Raw genomic sequence first — 12,232 nt, forward strand, 5'->3', positions numbered from 1 at the left:
GTGGGAAGTGGGTAAGAGTTTGTGCTTCATGAAATGATTCCACAACTTCACTTGTGGAAGTAGTCTCTCCCGGTCCACGATTCTTCTGCTCATTTTTTGCCCGTTCCATTGAGTATCGGGAAGACAAAGGTCTTCCAGGATGCCTTGGTAAGTTTCGTTGTCAGCTTCTTGTGCAAAACTAGTGTGGTGGTCATCAACAACCTACAGTTTAAAGTATCTATTAATGGCAGAAAAAGTAAAACGAATAGAAATTCTGCGAACCACCACGGCATGTTGATTTGGCCCGGTGATGTTTGAATAAAACTCCTTCACTATGGTTGCGTTGTCGGCAGCGGGGTGCTTGGCAAATTTTTTCCATTTATGTGTGGTGACCACATCGAGCACCTCGCTCCCTAAGTCAGCATCCTTCTCCTCAGAGAAGACAAACCCTAACTCAAAAAAGACTCACCGATTCTTGATAGTTGGAACCATTCGCGGGTGGCATCATCTACAAATCGTGGTGGTGAGGGTGGTGGTGGGGGTCATGATCGAACCATCGTGAGAAGACAAAACAAAAGAACTGGAAAAAACTTGGCGTGGTAGGCTATGGAGGTTCGGTCAAATGGAGGAAAGAAATAGATAAAAGAAAGTAAAAGTGAAAAGAATATAAGACAAAAGAAAGATTTTTGTGGGGCAATATTAAATAAGAATGTGGGGTCTAGGCGGGAAGAAAACAAAAAGGAAGAATGATTTTTTTTTTAATCTTAAGCAAAAGTGAAAAGTGAAAAAGTTCCCTTCTTTTACTATTCAAGTTTGCCGCCCAAATTGTTCCCAAGCTTCTTCCATACAACTCACGTGCTCTCCATGTGGGTTAACCCTTGCAACAATACAATAAAAATAATTAATTAAAAAAAGAAATATTAAAATAACTGCAAGACAAGAATAATTTATGTACAGAAGTAAAATTAAAATGCCACGGTATCCTTAAAATGCCGGACCAGTGTCGACGTCGTGCAAGAGCAGCGCCTACTTGTCATGTGCAGGTGGGATTCCCTGGTAGGCCTGTAGGCGCTAGCCATTGACTTTAAAGATGGATCCATCTTCCATGTTCTTGATATCAACAGCATCGTATGGGTAAACATAATGGATTTCGAATGGTCCCGACCAACGTGACTTCAGTTTGTCAGGGAAGAGCTTGAGCCTTGAGTTGAAAAGCAGTATTTTCTGGCCCACATGAAAATGTCGTGGCAAAAGCATTTTGTCATTCCCCTTTTTGGTTTTTTCCTTGTAGAGCTTGGTATTTTCATATGTTTGTGTTCGAAACTCCTCCATTTCATTTAGATTAAGAAATCGTTTCTCCCCAACAAGTTGCTCGTTGCTCGTTGAAGTTAAGCTTCTTGATTGCCCAGTATGCCTTGTGTTCTAGTTCAACTGGTAGGTGGGAGGCTTTCCATATACCATCTTGAAAGGTGACATTCCTAGAGGTGTTTTGAATGCCGTCCTATAGGCCCATAATGCTTCATCGAGCTTGGGGGACCAGTCTTTCCTTCGAGGGTTCACCACCTTCTCAAGGATTTGATTGACTTCTCGATTGGACACTTCAGCTTGCCCATTTGTCTGCGGGTGATATGTCGTGGAAATCTTATATCGTACTCCATATTTTTGTAATGCCTTATCAATCAGCTTGTTGTAAAAATGAGTGCCCTCATCGATGATGATGGCTCTTGGGACTCCAAATCAAGTGAATATGTTTTTGTGAAGGAATTTAAGCACCGTCTTAAATCGTTCATTGGCGTAGCAATTGCTTCAACCCACTTTGAAACATAGTCCACCGCAAGCAAAATGTATAAGTCTTGAAAGGAAGATGGGAATGGTCCCATGAAATCAATACCCCAAACATAAAAAAGTTTTATCTCCAGAATATTTTACAGTGGCATTCTGTGTCCTCTGGAAATGTTTCCAGTGCGCTGGCATCTTTCGTACGCTTTGCAAAATTCGTGGGCATCTTTAAATAGCGATGGCCAATAGAAGCCCGATTAAAAGACTTTTACACCAGTCCTCAAACCTCCAAAATGCCCTCCACATGTTTTTCTGTGGTAATGGTGTAAGATATCACTTTGATCTTCTTCAGGGACGCACCGTCAAATCATTTGATCAGCACGTTGCTTGAACAAGTAAGGCTCGTCCCAAAAATAGAACTTGGTATCATGCAGAAACCTCTTTTTGACTTGGTTGTTTAGTTCATAAGGAAAAACACCACTAACAAGAAAATTAACAAGATCAGCGCACCACGGAATTACCGTGGCATATAAAATTTTCTCGTCAGGGAATTCTTCTTTAATATCAAAAATGTCATGGCATTATGAAATGTTCTCTAGCCTAGATAAGTGGTCTGCAGTCTGATTTTCAGTACCTTTCCTATCGATTACCTCTAAGTCGAACTCTTACAAGAGTAATATCCACCTAATCAGTCTAGGCTTGGCATCTTTCTTGTTCACTAAGTATTTTATAGCTGAATGATCAGTGTGAACTATAACTTTGGTGCCTATCAAGTATGATCTAAACTTGTCAAATGCAAATACCACGGCAAGTAATTCTTTCTCAGTGGTTGTGTAATTTAATTGTGCATCATTTAAGGTACGGCTGGCAAAATATATGACATGAAAGATTTTACCTCTACGTTGCCCAAGCACAGCTCTCAGGGCAAAATCAATTACATCGCAAATTAATTCAAACGGGGCCGTCCAATCTGGGGGAACTACGATCGTTGCAGAGTTAAGTCTTTGCTTCAGCTCTTTGAATGCGCCATGAAATTTCTGATCGAACACGAATGGTTGGTTCTGTTGCACCAGGGTGCATAAGGGCTTGGATAGTGTGGAGAAGTCCTTGATGAATCGTCTATAAAACCCATCATGCCCAAGGAAACTCCGAATGCCCTTGACAGAATTTGGTGGGGGAAGCTTCTCGATCACCTCGATCTTGGCCTTATCTACCTCAATGACCTTTGATGAGATTTTATGTCCTAGAACAATGCATTCTCTTACCATGAAGTGGCATTTTTCCCAATTTAGCACGAGATCAGCCTCCTCACATCGCTTCAGTACCTTTTCCAAATTGCCAAGGCATTTTTGAAAGTCGTCACCAGAAACAAAAAATCAACCATGAAAATTTCAAGAAAGTCATCAACCATGTCAGAGAATATGGCTTGCATGCAGCGCTGAAAAGTTGTCGGGGCATTACAGAGTCCAAAAGGCATTCTTCGAAAAGCATATGTGCCATAGAGGCACGTGAATATGGTCTTCTATTGGTCCTCTGGGGCGATGGCAATCTGGTTATACCCCAAATAATCGTCCAAGAAATAATAAAATGCTTTGCCAGTAAGTCAATCCAGCATTTGATCGATGAATGACAAAGGGAGGTGATCCTTCTTGGTGGCCTTGTTAAGCTTGCGGTAGTCCATACAAATTCGCCAGTCGGTGATCGTACGAGTAGGTATCTATTCATTGTCCTCGCTTGTCACCATGGTCGTGCCTCCATTTTTAGGCACAAATTGAATGCGACTCAACCAAGAACTATCCGAAATGGGGTAAATCACTCCAGCGTCAAGCCATTTAAGAATTTCTTTCATTACAACTTGCTTCATGATTGGATTTAGTCTGCACTGTGGCTTTATGGATTTGCCATGGCATTCTTTCAGCAGGATTTTGTCCATGCAGATTGTTGGACTTATTCCCTTGAGATCTGCCATCGTCCAGCCTAACGCTTTCTTATGCTGTGACAAAACACTTAACAAACTCGATTCTTGGATAAGAGTGAGGGCAGAGGAAATAATCACAGGTAAAGTTTCATCACTACCCAGATAAGCATATTTAAGATGTTGTGGCAATTTCTTAAGTTTTAGGGTAGGAGCATGTTGTAATGAGGGCTTGGGAGGAACAAATTCCTCGAAATTCAAAGGTTCAAAACGCGTACCTGAGCTAGCCTTGAGAAAGCTAGCCTGTTGTTCCTTGGATAAATCATTAGGCTCTTCGGCCTTTAAGTCTTTCAATAGCCTCTCATTATCATCTAGTTGAATGAAATTGTCATGGCAAAATTGATTTGCTTCTTTTGCAATTATTGTATCTACTTCAAAAATGCTCTAGCATTCTTCAGAATCATCCATGTACTTGAGTGATCAGAAAACATTTACAGTGACATGTTGATTGGCCACTCGCATGGTTAGCTCACCCCTCTCACAGTCGATGAGAATACGACCAGTAGCTAGGAAGGGTCTCCCCAAGATGATGGGTGCTGTGGCGTCGACCTCACAGTCCATAATCAAAAAATCGACAGGAAAAACGAACTTGTCAACCCGGACGATGTCATCTTCAATTCTCCCCTCTGGTCGAACGTGCGAACGATCGGCTAATTGCAAGATGACCGAGGTTGGTCTCACATTTCCTATCCCAAGCTTTATGAATATTGACTTAGGCATCAAGTTCACACTTGAGCCAAGGTCACATAATGCTTTCCCAAAAAATTTGTCTCCTATCAAACATGGGATGATAAAACTACCTGGATCATGTCTCTTTAGTGGCAGCTTACTTAAGGAAGAGCAAAATTCTTTTGCCGTGACAATTGTTTCATACTGCTCAACCTTTCTCTTCTTAGTAACAATTTCCTTGAGAAATTTGGCATATGTCGGCATTTGTTTCATAGCCTCTAGAAAAGGAACATTGATTTGAAGTTGACTCAGAATGTTAACAAATTTTCTGAATTGGATATCTTCGTTATGCTTCTTCAATCTTTGTGGAAACAGAGGTGGGGGTCTGGCTTCTTGTACTGACGGGGTACGAATAGAAGTTGTCTTCGCATTTTTATTTGCCCCCTCAGTTTCTTTACTTGACAACTCCTCATCCTTTTCCTCTTCCACTGGTGCTTTTTCGTGCACTTCTTGATCAGCTTGCCTGGTTATAGGGGGTGAATCATCCTTTAGTCTTCCTCCAAACTTATCTTCAACATTAATTTGTGTACCACTTCGGAGAGTTAGCACACTGCAGTTCTCCTTGCCATGAGGTTTGGTGACTTCAGTGTCACTTGGAAAATTTCATGGTTTGCGTTCTTGCAATGTCACGGCAATTTGACCAACTTGACTTTCCAACGCCCTTAGTGACGAACTATGGCTTTGATGCAGGTCTCCTTGATTTTTGATGGAGGTTGCATGGTCTTGCAACATTGTTTTTGTGGTTGCAATAAACTCTTGCATTGTGGCTTCCAAAGAACTTTTGTTTGATGAAGATGGCCCTCCCTTATTAGAATTATGCCATGGCATATTCGATTGATAACCTTGGGAGTCATTGAAATTCTGCTGCCGAGCTGGTTGATGAGCATTGTTGTTCCCTTGATTTCCTCGTGAAAAGTTTGGATGTTGACGCCATCCAGGATTATATGTGTTAGAATAAGGGTTATTGTTACCTCGATTAAAGTTGCCTACAAAGTTGATGGATTCTTAATTTGTTACGCAGTCACTCTCATTTTGATTGTCGTGGCATAATAAACATGCTGAATGAGCTGCCTTCACTTCTCTCACCTCACTTGGCCTTTGCAAATTCTTCAACATGTTGGTGATAGCAGCAAGTTGGGCAGACACGTTATCCTTAGAATCTAGCTCGAAAGTTCCATGAGATTTTCGCCCAACTCCAAGCCTTGTGGATGGAAACTGATAATCATTAGTGGCAATCTTATCCATAATGTCAAATGCCTCTGTTGGTGATTTGTCAAGTAACGTCCCATTTGTCGAGCCATCTAGCATCATCCTCGTGGGTGCGTTTACTCCATTATAGAACATCACCACTTGTGTCCAATCTTGAAAACCATGGTTTGAGTACTTGCGAAGCAATGCCTTGTATCGACTCCATTAAACCCGCTGGAACGCCACTCAACCACGCCCATTCTCGGTTACGCAGGGAGTACGAAAACAACTTTAATTTCATAACATCTTCATGCACCCCTTGTTGGCGAAAAGAATCGCACACCTCCAAGAAGTTATGAATATACTACCTGGCATCTTCATTTGGCATGCCCCCAAACTATCCTATTGAATTTAACATATTGAACATGACAAGTTTGAGCTCGAAGTGGGCTGCCTGAATTTCTGGGGCCACTATTCCAGGATTTAAATCATCTAAGATCGAGTTTAAGTGATCCCGAATGATACGAGGTCTGGCTGCATTCCCAGCATTTAAATTTTCCCCGACATTCTGATCCTCCTCATAACCAAAGCCTTGATTTTCGAGTTAGTACATGTTTACACGTTGAGCGCGTCTTCTTTGTCTAAAAAGCCTCTCGATTTCAGGATCAATCGGTTCTAATGGGTGGGTACTATAAAATGAGTGTGGATATGTGTGCAAGTATACACAATCGAACAAGTAATAAAGTGATAAGTTTAGTATCGTCTCCACAGGGAATTAGGGAAATCAAATAGGTTTGTCAAGGCACTTTACTTTGTCACCTAAGTAAAGTTAGTGATGTGGCAAAATGGAATGACTGATGTGGAAATGAAAAGATGGTAGTGTGGTAATAATTGAATATGTCGTGGCAAATGAAATTGTAATGCGTGGGAACAAATAGAAATGTCAAGGCAAAATAAAATGCAAATACTTGATTTGATATATATATATATATATATATATATATATATATATATATATATATATATATATATATATATATAGGACTTTAGCTTTCTCACATGACAAGCTGATATGGGAATGAGTGATAGGAGACACTAGGAAAATCTAAGTATATTTCCCTTAATGGTATTTCTTCTATGCTTATCCTACCCGACAGAGTCTACTGAGGTGCCCTATGCTATCTCTAGTAAGGGACTTGACAGATTAAAAATGCCCTGGCAAAACCGGTTGGCATAAACCCCTGCAGTGATCCTATTGGTCCAGATGACAGGATATGTCTTGGCAATACCTTTTTGCGGCAGCACTAACATCTAACCTATCATTCAAGAATAACTCCTTTTAGTCGAATGAAGTCCTATCCTTATCTCTAAGGTGGACTAGGCCTAGTTACTCTCTAGAACCCGTTGTTTATGTATTTCCTCCATAGTTTCTCTCGAACACTAAGGATAAATTGCCAAGGCATTCTCTCGAACCCTCAAGCTTTCCTAAGGAAATGCTACTCTCGTAGCTCCTACAACCTTAAGGCATTAAGTTTCACAAACAAAACAGAATAAAGCATAGAAAATCAACCATTCATTGCATAAAAACTTAAACATCCAAGCGAACTCCCACCAAATAGGATTAGTTCATGGTGGGGTTTGAAATAAACAAGCACAAAGCAAGTTTCATTCGTTCCTTACAACCCAATAACAAAATATGAAAGCAAAAACTAAGGGGAGGAGAAAAAGCCTTCAACGTGCATTGCCAAATGCCTTCCTCGGCCACCAAGAACTGCTCTTAGCAAACTAGCTCCTGTCGAATGCTTAGAACGCCACTCCCTTCGGCTTTTCAAATGCCACGGTAAGTAGGATTGACTGAGAAAAGTGAGACCTTCTCTCTTTAACTTTTAAGCTCAAATCTGGGTGGAACCAAAGTCTTCTTCAATGTGGCTTCATCCTCTATTTATAGGGGAAAACAAATCTTAGGATTTGGTGTTAACTATCCTATAAAACCCCAAAAACCATTTTCAAGTGCTTGGGAGCCGAGCAGAACAGGCTATAATGTAGCCTGGGTAGCTGGCTGATGGACCGGCATAATCCCGTCGCAGACACCTAAGGACAGACAATATCTGCAGGGTCAGACGGTGTCGTCAGCAGAACCGACAATTGCAGCACCGATTCCTTCAGGCATATCTTCGAGGTGGATTTCTCGAGCAGAGGGCACAGAGAGTCGGGGACAGCTGGCTAGAAAAATATATTCTTTCACCTTGTGCGGTTTCGAAATGCCAGTAGAACTTGGCATTTTTATTTAATTCAGCAATCTCCTTATGTCACGGCATTTTCTTTCCTCTTTACCTTGCTTTCAATACCTGCACATCATTAGACAAGTACCTTTCCCATAAAGCAGCACCGCTGTAAAAATAAAATGCCACGGCAAACCGATCTTCACCACATGCAACTAAATGCTTCTAAATGCATCTATATGGTCCTAAATAAGGCTTTAGACATTCAATAACTTAAGTTAAAAGGTCCCAAAATGTGGCCTTTTACGGAGTTATCAAGAGTACAACCCACGGGAAGAAGAAGAAGAGGAGTAAGTAACTTAGCTAAATTTTTAACTTTCCCCTTTTTCTTAAATCCCTATTCTTTAAAAAAATAAGTTTTAATTTTATTTCATTCCAAAGGACCAAAATTCCCTTTCAATTATCTTTTTCTTACTAATTGTTCTTACTCAAATCATTCTTTATACTTTAACATTTATTAAATTAAACCCCCAAAATTTTAAATTCTTTTAAAATAGTCACTAACCTACCATTTGGGGTATTACACCTGCAACCTTTGCTAACCCATTTTTTAAAGGCTAACTCTTGATGTATTTGATGAATACCTGGTTCATTCTGATTCCTTCGCAATGTAACAGGATAGTGTACTCTTTAATTGTGGGCACCATGTCTTCTTGATTGAATGTAAAATAGATGTATCCCATATTCCAAAATTCATCAGGGCTCGAATTGGGAGTTCATCTATCTTGACATAAAGCAAGTGTGTGATATCACCGTATCACTGGCAAAACTTTTGTTTTCTATCAGTTTTACAACTGTCTCAAATGTTCTGAAATTCGTGAGTATCATTCTTTTTAAGGCTGATAGAAGCATAACCAACCAAGTCTGACAAATAGTTATGCAAGACTATCCCCTTTTTCCTTTTTTGTCTTTTCTGACAATAGTTGTACTTCTGCATTTTTGACCTCTTACATTATAACCCCTTTTTCCATTAATGCAAATTGTTTAATTTTTAACGAACACTTTGCGGATCAACACCTCTTTTAATGATGCAAATGAAAAAAAAATGGAAATAAAACAAAAATGAAAAGAAATAAGTTAGAAAAATAGGAATAATAATCAAAATAATAATACAAATTCCTATCCCACGTGATATTTACCCCATATGCTTTTTATTCCTACCCGGACATGATCTTTATCCCACATTTTATTTTCTTGAACAAATCCTAACCGCATACATTTTTAATTCACATGCTTTGAACAAAAATAAAGCAGGAGATAAATCAAACATCATAGGTTTTGAAATGAAGTTTCGGGGTTGGCCTTAATTCCTTGCAACATCACGTTTGGTTCTAAAAGAGGTACTCGAGTTCTCCTTGTGGGTGCCCCCTTAGGCCTGCTAGACCCTCAGACCTAAGCATATCACAGGCTCATGTGAACCGAGTTAAACTCGAGATGACACTTTCCCTTATGTCTGTACGAAAAATAAATTCACACGAAGACATAAGGTATATGAATCCCGAAGGTTACTTGCTAGGCCTATACGGAGAATAAATTCCCACGAAGGTGTCATTTTCCCCCTCACTTAAAAAGGGGTTTGGAGCTCAGGAATAGAGCCTGAGATGAATGCTTTTTTTAAAAAAGCTGAAATCATTAAAAACATCAGTACAACTGTTTATTTGAAAAATAATAATCAAAGGTAAATAACAATGATCGAAAGGATAAATTATAATATAAACTTACAATTTTCTCTTTAAAAAATAACCAAAAATCAATTTTGGTCTTACTCTCTTACCTGTCCCCAGATGCAAGTAAAATAAAACAAAGTTAGGGGTCAATTTGTAAAATATAAGAAAAATAAATGGGGATTAAATTGAATTAATTTAAAATAAATTATGCATCAGAATTATAGGGATTGTAGAAATACTTTAAAATATTACTAATTACCCTTCGGTCCTCCCTATAAATAGTCAAAAATTCCCAAAACAAATACTTCATCCCCCATTTTTAAAAAACACTCTCCTATTTACACAAAATTCTCTCAACCCAAACCCCCAACCGGCCTATGGCCGGCCACATCCTCGCTACCCGGGCCACCGTCGACTGTCACTCCGGCCACCACCACCGGTGGCCAAAAAACTACAAACCTACCCCCAAAGCTTCCTCTCAACGCCCCAAAAAAACTAAAGCCCAAACACCCAAAACATATCCCTACCGGCGTAGATCTAGTAACGAAAGTCTCGGGTTTACCTTTTCCGATGAGCCTTTACGATATTCAGCGACCTTTAGCTTTCCGCGACCATGCTTTCCTTAGTGCAGTCCCAAAACCGGATCCTTGATATATCTTTTTTTTCTATTTTTCTTGTTATTTTGAATGCTTTTTCTGCTTCATTTTTGTTGTTTCGATTGTTTGTTTTTGCTTTGGTTGCTCAGACGATGTACTCTTCACTTCGATAGTTCTCGGGTTTATATAGCCCCTCCCGCCGGTGGTTATTTCTGAGTATCTCGGGGTTGTTTCCTTATTTGTCGATTCATTCGGGTTGTTGCTTCACGTACGGGAAATAGTTGTTCTCGATTTTGCCATGATTTACTTTTGGTTTAGCATGTACCGTTTTCTTCGCCAAGCTTACGGTGCTCCTATTACTTTAAGGTTCATGTAACCCTAACCTCTTCTGGGTCAGGCAGATGGGCTTCCTTGTTGGGATTGGCAGTTGGTCCACTGGGTCAGGTGGGCTTGTTACTATGTTTCCCGGATTTTGACCTTTCCTCTGGACTTTTGAACTCTTTTATTGCACCTAAATAAAAAAAAATTAAATTAAATGAAATTAAAAAAAGATAAGAAAACGGAAAATAAAATATTAATACTAATAATATGTATGTATTAAAAACTATATAATATATATTTATATGTTTTCAAAAACTATATTATATATGTTTCAAAAACTATATATATTATATATTTTTGAAATTACTATATATATATATATATATATTATCATATATACTATATAATGTAATAAAGACCCTTGAAGTCCCGGACGAAAATAAGTGTCTACAGAGTGCTTAAGGTTAATTTAATCGCCTAAATTAAGTTCTAAGTGTAAATGAGATCCTTCATTCATTTAATTTCAGTCATTTCAATTTATTAAGTGTATGCATTGTGTTTTCAAATATGAAATTTCAACATGAATGGAGTGTTCTATTTTGATGTACAAGTTTTGAACAAAACCTATATGAAATTGATATGAACATGTATGAAATAAATCTAGCATTCATTAGCGACATATATGAATATGAAAGCATGTTATATAAATATGATATAAATTATCAATGATAACCGAATATGAAATTAAAATTTTATGTATGAAATATAAAAATGATGCACACCAAATCAGACTTTACATAAGTAAAATAGATTTATTGACCAATTTTTTGAGATCTTTAGACAGGTAAGACATGCCTTAGGATTGAGTATACTCATTATTTTTACACTGTAATGAGTATTATAAGCCTTCGAGATAGATGGATGGATAAATAGATGACTTATGCTACACAATATTTGAGTTGAGCTTGACTATTTGAGTCTATAAAAACTGATAAAAAAAACTATTAAATTTGTATAATAACAGTCATGAAAGTTATAATGTATCTTTCATTACATCCAAAACAAAACACTTTAAACATTAATATTCTATCAATAATTCCCTAAACCAAATCCAAAATAAATCCTAAATATTCTCAGTACAATATGCATTTTCCTTCATTCTTTTCACTTAAATTTTTAACAAGAAACAATCCAACCAACCCCGAAATAAACCCTAAAATAAATAGATAATAAATAATAAATACCGCATTTCTCCAAATAAATACTACCAGTGATTTATCTTTTATATATCAATAAATGATTATCGTTAAAAATAATTATTTATTTAATTTAATTATTTAAAAATATAATTATTTTTGGTAATTTTTATTAATCAATAAATGATTATTGTTAAAAATTAATTAATTATTTAATTTAATTATTTAAAAATATAATTATTTTTGGTGAATTTTATTAATTTAAATTATTATTTTCACTCATGAGGGTGTGATAGAATTTTTAGTAGCTGATTTAAGGAGCAGCAAAAGTGGAAGAAAATAAAATTCCCCTAAGAAAAAATTGAAAAATTTGTTGATGTTTACTAGATATATTCACAATTACCATGTGCGTTGAAAAGAATAAGATATGCATGAAAAAAGTTTAAATTTTTTTAAAAAATATATATATAAATTAATATTATTGTTTTATAATAATGTTATAAATTTAAAATTTTTACAG

This window comes from Hibiscus syriacus, unplaced genomic scaffold (assembly GCF_006381635.1).
Source record: "Hibiscus syriacus cultivar Baekdansim isolate YM2019G1 unplaced genomic scaffold, ASM638163v2 tig00110694_pilon, whole genome shotgun sequence".
NCBI classification, from domain to species: Eukaryota; Viridiplantae; Streptophyta; class Magnoliopsida; order Malvales; family Malvaceae; genus Hibiscus; species Hibiscus syriacus.